Below are 10,022 nucleotides of genomic sequence, written 5' to 3' on the forward strand. Positions count from 1 at the left end.
TTTACCAGTTGTATTTTCTCTTCCCCTAATGTTGGGAATGTTGTTTCATCAAAATGACAATCAATAAATCATGCAGTAAATAAATTTCTAGTTAATGGTTCAACATATTTAATTATAGAAGGAGATTCATAACCAACATATATTCCCAACCTCCTTTAAGGACCCATCTTTGTGTGTTGTGGTGGAGCAATTGGAACATATACTGCATATCTAAAAATTCTAAGATGGGAAATATTTGGCTCCTGACCAAAAGCCAATTGTAATGGGGAATACTTATTATAACTTGTTGGCCTTAAGCGCACAAGTGTTGCTGCATGCAAAATAGCATATCCCTAAGCTGTAACAAGGAGTTTTGTTTGCATGAGTAATGGCCGAGCTATTAGTTGGAGCGTTTGATAAACGATTTAGCTAAATCATTTTTTGTATGAACATGAGCTATAGGATGTTCAACTTTTATCCCAATTGACATACAATAATCATTTAAAGTTTGGGACGTAAACTCACCAGCATTATCAAGACGAATAGTTTTGATTGCATAATCTGGAAATTGTGCTCTTAATAGAATTATTTGAGCAAGTAGTCTCGCAAACACCAGGCTGCGAGCGATAATAAACACACATGTGACCACCTACTAGATGCATCTATTAATACCATAAAATATCTTAATGGTCCACATGGTGGATGAATGGGCCCACATATATCACCTTGAATACGTTCCAGAAATGTGGGAGATTCAATCCCAACTTTAGCTGATGATGATCTAATAATCAATTTTCCTTGAGAACAAGCGACACAAGATAAATCCTTGAATTCAAGAATCTTTTGGTTCTTTAATGGGTGTCCAATTGAATTCTCGATGATTCTTCGCATCATAATAGATCCGGGATGGCCTAATAGGTCATGCCAAATAGTAAAAGTATGTGGTTCTATAAACTTCTGGTTTGTAGTAACATATGACTCAATTGCACTAATATGTGTATAATATAAACCTGATGAAAAAGCAGGTAGCCTCTCCAAAACATATTTCTTTCCACATTCAACATTTGTAATATATAGATATTCAACATTTTTCTCATTCATAGTCTCAATATGATATCCATTAAGACGAATATCTTTAAAACTCAATAAATTTCTTTGAGACTTAGTGGAATATAAAGCATCATCAATGATAAATTTTGTACCTTTAGGTAACAATATAATAGCTCTTCCAGAGCCTTCAATAAGTTTTGAACTACCCGATATTGTATTAACATGGGCATTACTCATTGTCAAATGAGAAAAAAAAAATTTATCTTTGAGTATCGTATGTGTTGTAGCACTATCTGCAAGACACATGTCTTCATTGATTTTGGGTCCATCGAAATTTTGTTGAATATTCATATTTTTCATAAAAACAAACAAAATATAATATGAGAAATATTACAAATATTTATTAAATATATAAATCATTCTTTATGGAAGAAAATAAAATATACTTAAAACAACATAAAAATGTCAAAATAACATCAATTTTTCTAATGATTCTCAAAGAAATCTGCCACATCTAGGTGAGTTATATTATTAAGGTCATTAAATTTATCATCCTCGTAGGCATGGTTAGTTTTAGTATTATAGTGAATATCTTCATCTTTTGCCTCCATTTCATCATTTTGGGATATAAAATTTGTCTCCATATGCTTTCCCTTCCTTTTAATGGATGCTTGATAAAGTTTCACTAAATGCTCAGACGTACGACAGGTATGTGACCAATGCCCCTTCATACCACATCGGTATCATATATTCTCAACAATCTTTGAAGGATTATTTTGACCATTTCTTTCTTGTCTTTCATTGTTATTCATTTTCTGGTGATTAGAAGTATCATTGTTATGACCACCATGATAACGATTACTAATACATCCTCGACCACGTCCCCTACTACGTCCACGACCACGGCCGCGACTTTTATATTTTCTATTTTCATAATTATTGTGTACTGCTACATTCACTTTAGAGAATGGTGCAGAACCAGTGGACGAATTCCATGATTTTTCATCAATAGCTCACTATTTTAATCAGCCACCAAAAGGTATGAAATGAATTCAGAATACCTTTTAAAACCTTGTTCACGGTATTGCTGCCGCAGGAGCACATTAGTAGCGTGAAAGGTTGAAAATGTTTTCTCTAACAAGTCCTCATCAGTTATGTTTTCTCCACATAATTTTAGTTGAGAACTAATTTTGAAAAGTTCTGAATTGTATTCACTTACAGTCTTAAAATCTAGCAACCGTAAATGCATCCAATCATAACGAGCTTTAGGGAGTATCACAGTTTTTTATTGGTCAAATCGTTCTTTCAAATTTCTCCACAACTCAAGAGGGTCTTTCACAGTGAGATATTCCACTTATAATCCTTCATGCAGATGATGACGGATGAAAATCATTGCTTTTGCCTTGTCTTCATTAGATGCTTCTTTATCTGCTAATATAGTATTTCCTAGATCTTTAGCATATAGGTGAATTTCAGCATCTAACACCCATGACAAATAATTCTTGCCTGAGATGTCTAAGGCCACAAATTCAAGTTTGGTAAGATTTGACATTATAATCACTTGAATCAAAATAAAAAATATTAGTAAAATAGTAAGTATTCTCAATCGTAAAACAATTCAATTATATATACCAAATTTGCTAAATAATAATATGTATGTCAAATATTGGCATAAAGAGGAATAGTCATAATAATAACTTAATACAAATTAAATTAATTGAAATTTCTTTTAATAAAAAATATGTATATATAATTATCATTATTAGATTTTAGTTGTAAAAATAAATGTGCAAATGTTACCCAAATCAAATATTTCATCTAGAAAATAAAATAAAAGAATTATACAAATACGTATACCGTATATAATTTAATGGGAGTTATACAGGCAAATTATATAAAGTCGAAATGACGTAAACTTCACTATGAACTCGTAGAAGCTCGTCGATAACGTGTTATAGAAAAATTAATAAAATAATAAATAAAAGTAGATGAAAATACAAGAGAATTTTTCATTGTCATATTTTCACTTACAATGTGCTATTTATAAACTCCTTTACATTCAATTAACAAATATATTACATCTAATGAACTACGTTTTTTTAATTACTCCATTTAATAATCTCCTAGTTATAAATGAAGTAAAGTGTTTTATCTCATTACTTTAATATGCTTAGGGGGTTATAGACATCTATTTAATTTACAACAAACAAATAATTTTAATTAATATGAAAAGAATTAAAAAAATTAGTATATGAAAAATAATAATCACTTACGAAATTTATAGATTTACTATTCAAGAATCGATTTGAATTCTCTTGAAACATTAACTCCACATATTGCAGCGGTCATCCTGTTGACCAATGCCCGGTCAAACTATGCACTTTGACATTGGGTCAAAGGTTTACTTGTTCAAATGAAATCCAAGTCAAGTCCACCTGCACTTATCCATCCAATTAAATTACGCCACCTTTGCAACATTCTCCCATCTTTACTCTCCTTAGATATAAAATGTTGTGGCCACCTGCACCCGATCAAAAACCCCCGATGACATTGATTTCCGTATACTTACGTTCAACAATGACTCATGAGTCGTGTTTGAACTTATATCATAAGAGTACATTAATCCTGTTAAGCTTTGCGACCACATATGGATCGACGTGAATTAATTTTCCTACCATTTACATTAATAAAAATCCCAAAATCTCGCACAACAATGAAGTAAAAAAATCGTTGTCTTTGGAAGAAAAGAAGCCATTATTGAATCACTTATTTCATAAACTAACACAACAAATGACCACAATCTACTCATCTTCTCACTTTCTCCAAATCATGTCATTATTTTATTTTCTGCTGTTTTATCTTCTTTTTTTTTTTTTTTGTTTGTTTGCTGCTCTTAAAGAAAAGGGAAACTAGAAAATGAAAAGGAACAATGGAGAAACAAAGAAGTTTCAACAAGGAAACACCAGTGAATGGCTGCTTTTTCTGGTTGCGGAACAATTGCAGCAGAGAAATGAAGCAAATACAAGTTTGAGGACTCTCTTTAGCACTTGTCCACGTAAAGGAATCCAACGAGGTGTTGTTTTGGCATTGCGTAGGGATTGCTGGCAACTGGAAACAGCCATAATTGATGAGAAGTGTGTTAAAAACCAGGTCCGAGTTGGGAGATATAAAAAGGCGTGGCTAGACCGAGTAAAGGCAAGCAGCGTGTGAAGGGTTAGTGACTTGGTTAATGCAATGCAATGGTGATAGCATCTAAACCATTTTGTGAGACGTAGACTCCTTCCTTTCCATGTTGAAACTTCAAACATCAAAACCCACTTTTTTTATATTTATGTTTCATAATTACATTTTTGTAATTTTATGTTTGAAGGGTGCCAGAATCAGAATGGGTCTTCTTCCTTTCAAGTCACCCAATTCCCCAAAAAATTTCTAACCCAATTACACTGCTCCAACATTGGCACAAGCAAAGCAAGGGATTATGGCAGTTTTTCGTTTTGTGCACATGGCTACCGGTTTCATCACCGAATTACTCCATGCCTAGTCTATTCCCTAACAAGTTATCTTAAAAGGTTACCATTAACCTTCTGAATTCTTATTCGTATACGAAAATTTGTGCGAATTTAATCACGTTTAATTTAATTCACCATTTTAACCTTAAAATATATCTATTTTTCATTTAGTATTTAAATTTATTTTTATCTTATATTTTTATCTTAATTTAGTACCTACAGTACACTCAAGTTCTCAATTGGTATATAAAATATTCCTATGCCATATTTTTAGTCCATTTTTGACGGATGTTACAAAAAAAAAAATTTATAGCCATAAGGTGCAACATAAAGCCTTTATATAAAAATGAATATTTTCTTTTATTAAATGAATATACACATTAAAAATAGAAATAAATATATAAAAAATTCAAAAATATATATAATCTAGAAAAAGATTATAGAAATAAAATTTTAAAAATGCGATAATTGACAATAACTTTTGAAATTAATAATATTATTACAAAATGTAAACAATTTTAAAATTATCAAAAAAATTGAAAAAGGTCTAAAAATATTTTTATAAGATTCTAAAAGTATTTAAATTTCTAAGATTTTTTTCAATTACTTGAAATTTAAAATTTATTTTTAACATTTTATAACATTTTTCGCTTTTATATATTATTTTATTTTTTAAAATTTAAAATTATATTTTTTAAAAATTTATAAAAGAATTATTTTTAAACTTTTTTAAAATTATATATTATATTTAAATTTTACATTTTAATCAAATATTATAAATGTAAAATGTAAAAACTCTTATATAATATATATAATACTAAAAAGAACATGTGACATATTCTAATAGCGCCTCGTGATTGGTCAACATCAATTGTAAATCAAAGTCAAAAGTGTTTTCAATAATATTTGATATTTTAATTTTTATTTTTAAATTTAAATTTAATGTTTTTATTTTAAAAAGCTAATTAAAAGTGACATTTTTAATTACCGAAACATGCCACAGTGCTTTTCATTGGCCAAAGTGGTGTAATAGTTTTTTTATCCATTATAAAATGGACCAAAAATAGAAGAAATTAATACTTTAGATATCAAATTAGAACAAAAACCGAAGTGAAAAAATAGGTATACTTCAAAAATTAAATAATAAATTAAGCCCTAAAAATTAACATCTAAACTCAAAATAATTTCTAACTCAAAAATTTATTAATTTATTCAAATTTAATCCAATTCAAAACTAATTCAACTCACCCATGGACATTTCCAACCAATATATTAATATTTTGATGTTTACGTGTATTCGTATTATTTTCATGTCATATTATATTTTTTTTCTTTGTATTATGATTCCATCGTATTGTCCGTTCCCTATGTTTCTTGAACGTAATGATACATTTTCTCCCTTTAGGGTTGGTGGACAAATTGTCTACCATGAAGAGCGTGGAGAAATGTTAACACTGTATAGTCTATATATTCTTTACAACCAATCTTTGGAAAAATTAAAAATTAAAAATTAACTTCATTATAAAACATAAATTTATTAGTGTAAATATGTGGGAGAATTTTGGTATACAATCATTATATAATTTCTATGCATTATTAGTAAATAATAATATGAAGTATCATCATTAAATAAATAAAAAATTATAGAAGAATAAATAATAAATATTAATAACTTTATTTAAATATAATTAAATAATAATTAATTATAATTAAATACTAAAACTCTAAACTTTAGACCTAAAACCTAATACTCGAAACCCAAGGCTCTAAACTCTAATTCCAATAGTTATTATTTATTTATAATAATTATAATTAATTAATAATTATATTTAAATAAAAATATTAATATTTATTTATAAATCTTCCACTATTTTTATTTTATTTAATTATGAAGTATTATATTATTATTTATTAGTGATAGATGAATTCATACACTGAATATGTATTAAATATTATTTCAATACGTAATTATTTCATCTCAAATGTAACATATTTCTTTTATTTTTAAATGTCAAATTAAATTTAAAAATAAGTTTAGTCATATAACAATGTATTTGTACACATTTCGACATTTCCATTCTATAAGTAAAATTCACATAAAGATTTGGAAAATTATTGACTATAAAATTACTTAAACAAAATTTCAAAAAAAAAAAAACATTGCAAGGTTAATAAAAAGTATTAGGTGCCGGGGATAAACACGTATAAGCAACGAACAAGAATAATAACGAATAAAATGAAATGATCAAACATATAAATTTTACGTGAAAAAACTTTTCAAAGAGGATAAAAAACTAGGATAAAAGGAGATTTCACAAATAAGAGAAAAGTACAAGATGGAGAGAGTCAAAACAAAGAAAACTCGAAATATCGAAAGAAAAAAACCCTTCAAACTAAAAAAACAAAATTCTCTCTTAGTTGTGTTATTTTCTATATATTACACCTGGGGTAACTAAGGCCTATTTATAGGCTAAAATCCGTAGCTTTTATGACTAGAATATCCCTAGGTTAATCAAAGTTTAAGTAGGAAACCAAAATAAAGTTTAACTGAGAGAAGAAAATCGAGAAACTTGAGAAATACGTTGCCACATCGTGACATGACATTCATGTCGTCATGACGAGGAGGTGTCGCATCGTCGGGGCTAAAACTTTCTTCTTGTTATAGCGTTGGTTGCTCGTCGCGGCGTCAAGCTTTATCTCGTTGGAACGCCGCCTACTATTTTTTCTGAAATGTGAGACATACTCCAAAAATCTCCATCTTGACTCATATTTCACTTAACTCCTTTACCAAGCCCTATCACGGGCCTAATTGGATCTTTTTCGGATACTTACCAAGTCTAAGCAGTGCTCGAACTTTGAAACTGAAAGACTTTTTTTCAACATGTCGGTCGGGTTGCATTCTGTGCGAATTTTGTGAATCTGAACATTTCCTTGAATGATCACCTTTCAAACAAAGTGATAACGAATGTCTATGTGCTTTATCCTTTCGTGGTGCATCTAATATTTGGCGAGATGTATGACACTTTGACTATCATAACATACAACAGTTGCCCCTTTCTCATTAACCAGTTCCCTAAATAGGCCTCTTAACCGACTAAACCCTTTTGGTTTTTTCCGAACTCTACGCACATATTTGAAGTACCTTGTAAATATCTGAAAATCCACTTAACTGCATGTCAGTGTAATTTGCTGGGCTTGGCCATGTATCTACTAACAACGTGTGAAATATCGGGACCAATTCAACCATTGCATACATTAGACTTCTGACTGCACTTGAATAAGGTACCTTTGACATGTATCTTTCTTTATCTTCAGTTTGAGGGGAATCTGAAATTGAAAGTTTGAAATGTACAGTTAAGGGAGTACTTACCGATTTTGAGTATTGCATATCTAATCGCTCAAGGATATTCTTGATGTACCTCTATTTCGACAAGAATATTTTCTCGAAACGTCTATCCCTTGAAATTTCCATCCCCCAATTTTTCTTTACTACACCTAGATCATTCATCTCAAATTTAGAGTTAAACATGGTTTAAAGTCATTCAATTTCTAACGAATCTTGAGTTGCTATCAACATAAAGCAGCAAATATATGAATGAATCATCATCTAAGCATTGTACATACATGTAACACCTCTAACTCATCTCCGTTGCTGAATTAGGGTCACAAAGTATTACGATAACATTTTAAACATTTGACATTATTTACAAATAATTATTCAATCATAATAAGAATTAATCAAATCACATTCCATTCATAATTAAACATACACTTACGGGTTTTAAATCAAGTTTTTGGGGCTCTAAAATAGATTGAAAACATTTTGGTGTCAATTTGAAACAAAACGAGAAAGTTAGAAAAAAATTGAAAATTTTGAAAATAGGGGACACGCAGCCGTGTGGCTAGGTCGTGTGTCAAAGCTCAGACCGTGTGGATATTCAAAATCCAGACACATGATCGTGTCCCAACTCGTGTGTCCGCCCTTGCGTGTGTTTGATGTTGGGTCACATGGTCGTGTCGCTGATCGTGTCTCAGATCGTGTAACATAACAAACTATTTTAAGACGCAAAGTTGTATGACAAGCAGTGTGCTGGGCCATGTGAAACCTGCACCTAAAAATAATAAGACACATGACCGTGTGGCAACCCATGCCTCAAGCTGTGTGAATCCCAAATTGCTTCAAAAATAAGGTAGACTTTACACTTAACTTGGCCACCAATCCAAGCCTAAAACCTCCCTTTAAACATCATCAAATACACCTCAAAATAAGTCAAAACATGTCAATTACATACAAACTAAGTGCCTAACCAATGTGTCCTCAATGACACCACATTTAAGTCATCAATTACAAGCCAAAATTTCATTCACCCTATACTTAACCAATATACCATTCAAAGGCACTTCAACAGGATCAAACATTTAATCAAACGAACTAAGATAATTCATGACATTAACTTTCCATTTATGAACATACTTAATTAAAAAACATTAAAACTTACATATTCACAAGCATACATAACTATATACAATTGTTTGTTTTGAACAAAACATTTAACAAAGTTTACAAAACATCATCTTTACACAAGCTACCTTTTAATGGAACATTTAAACATCAAGTGACCATAACTAACAAAAATAACCTAGGTACATGCCAAGACACAAAAAGAAATACTTCACCAATATTGAGCTCGGGATTTGCCGTGGATGCTGAGTTGTTGAACAAAAGCAAGTACCTAACCTGTATTCAAGGAAAGGTTCAAACATTAAGCAACTCATTCGTTCAAAGAATCACATTTACACGTAGTGACCTAAAGTTTACACTCCATAACATATAAGTTTATCTTTATGGAATTTACCATACTATTCAATAATTCATATTGTACATCTTCCATGATATCTTTCACATACCAACCTTCTCCAATGGATTTATTATACCTTGTCGATATGAGTCATTCAATGAATGGCACCCGGTGCCTAATGGCTAAACCATAAATAAGTTTTGCGCCCAGCGCTAGTCGGATAATGACAAATATAAAGGTTGTGCCTAGCACTAGTTAGTTAAACTAACGAAGATTTGGGCCCAGCGCTAGTCAGATAATCCGACGAATAAAATGATGTGCCCAACACTAGTCAGATAAACCGGTGAAGATTTGCACCCAGCGCTAGTTGGATATGACAGATATAATAATGTGCCCAGCTCTAGTCAGTTAAACTGACGAAGATTTGTGCCCAACGCTAGCCAGATAAATCAACGAAGATAATGATATGCCCAATACTAGTAAGGTAAATTGACAAAGATTTGTGCCCAGTGCTAGTTGGATAAACTAACGAAGATAATGATGTGCCCAGCACTAGTCACATAAATTGATGAAGATTTGTTCACCAAGAATTAAGTCCTTAATACCACATTTCATTATTTAATCAATCACAAAAACAACCATGAGAATATCTTTGATCTATTTCATAATCATTCATATCTTATTC

The sequence above is a fragment of the Gossypium arboreum genome, chromosome 3, assembly GCF_025698485.1.
Source record: "Gossypium arboreum isolate Shixiya-1 chromosome 3, ASM2569848v2, whole genome shotgun sequence".
NCBI classification, from domain to species: Eukaryota; Viridiplantae; Streptophyta; class Magnoliopsida; order Malvales; family Malvaceae; genus Gossypium; species Gossypium arboreum.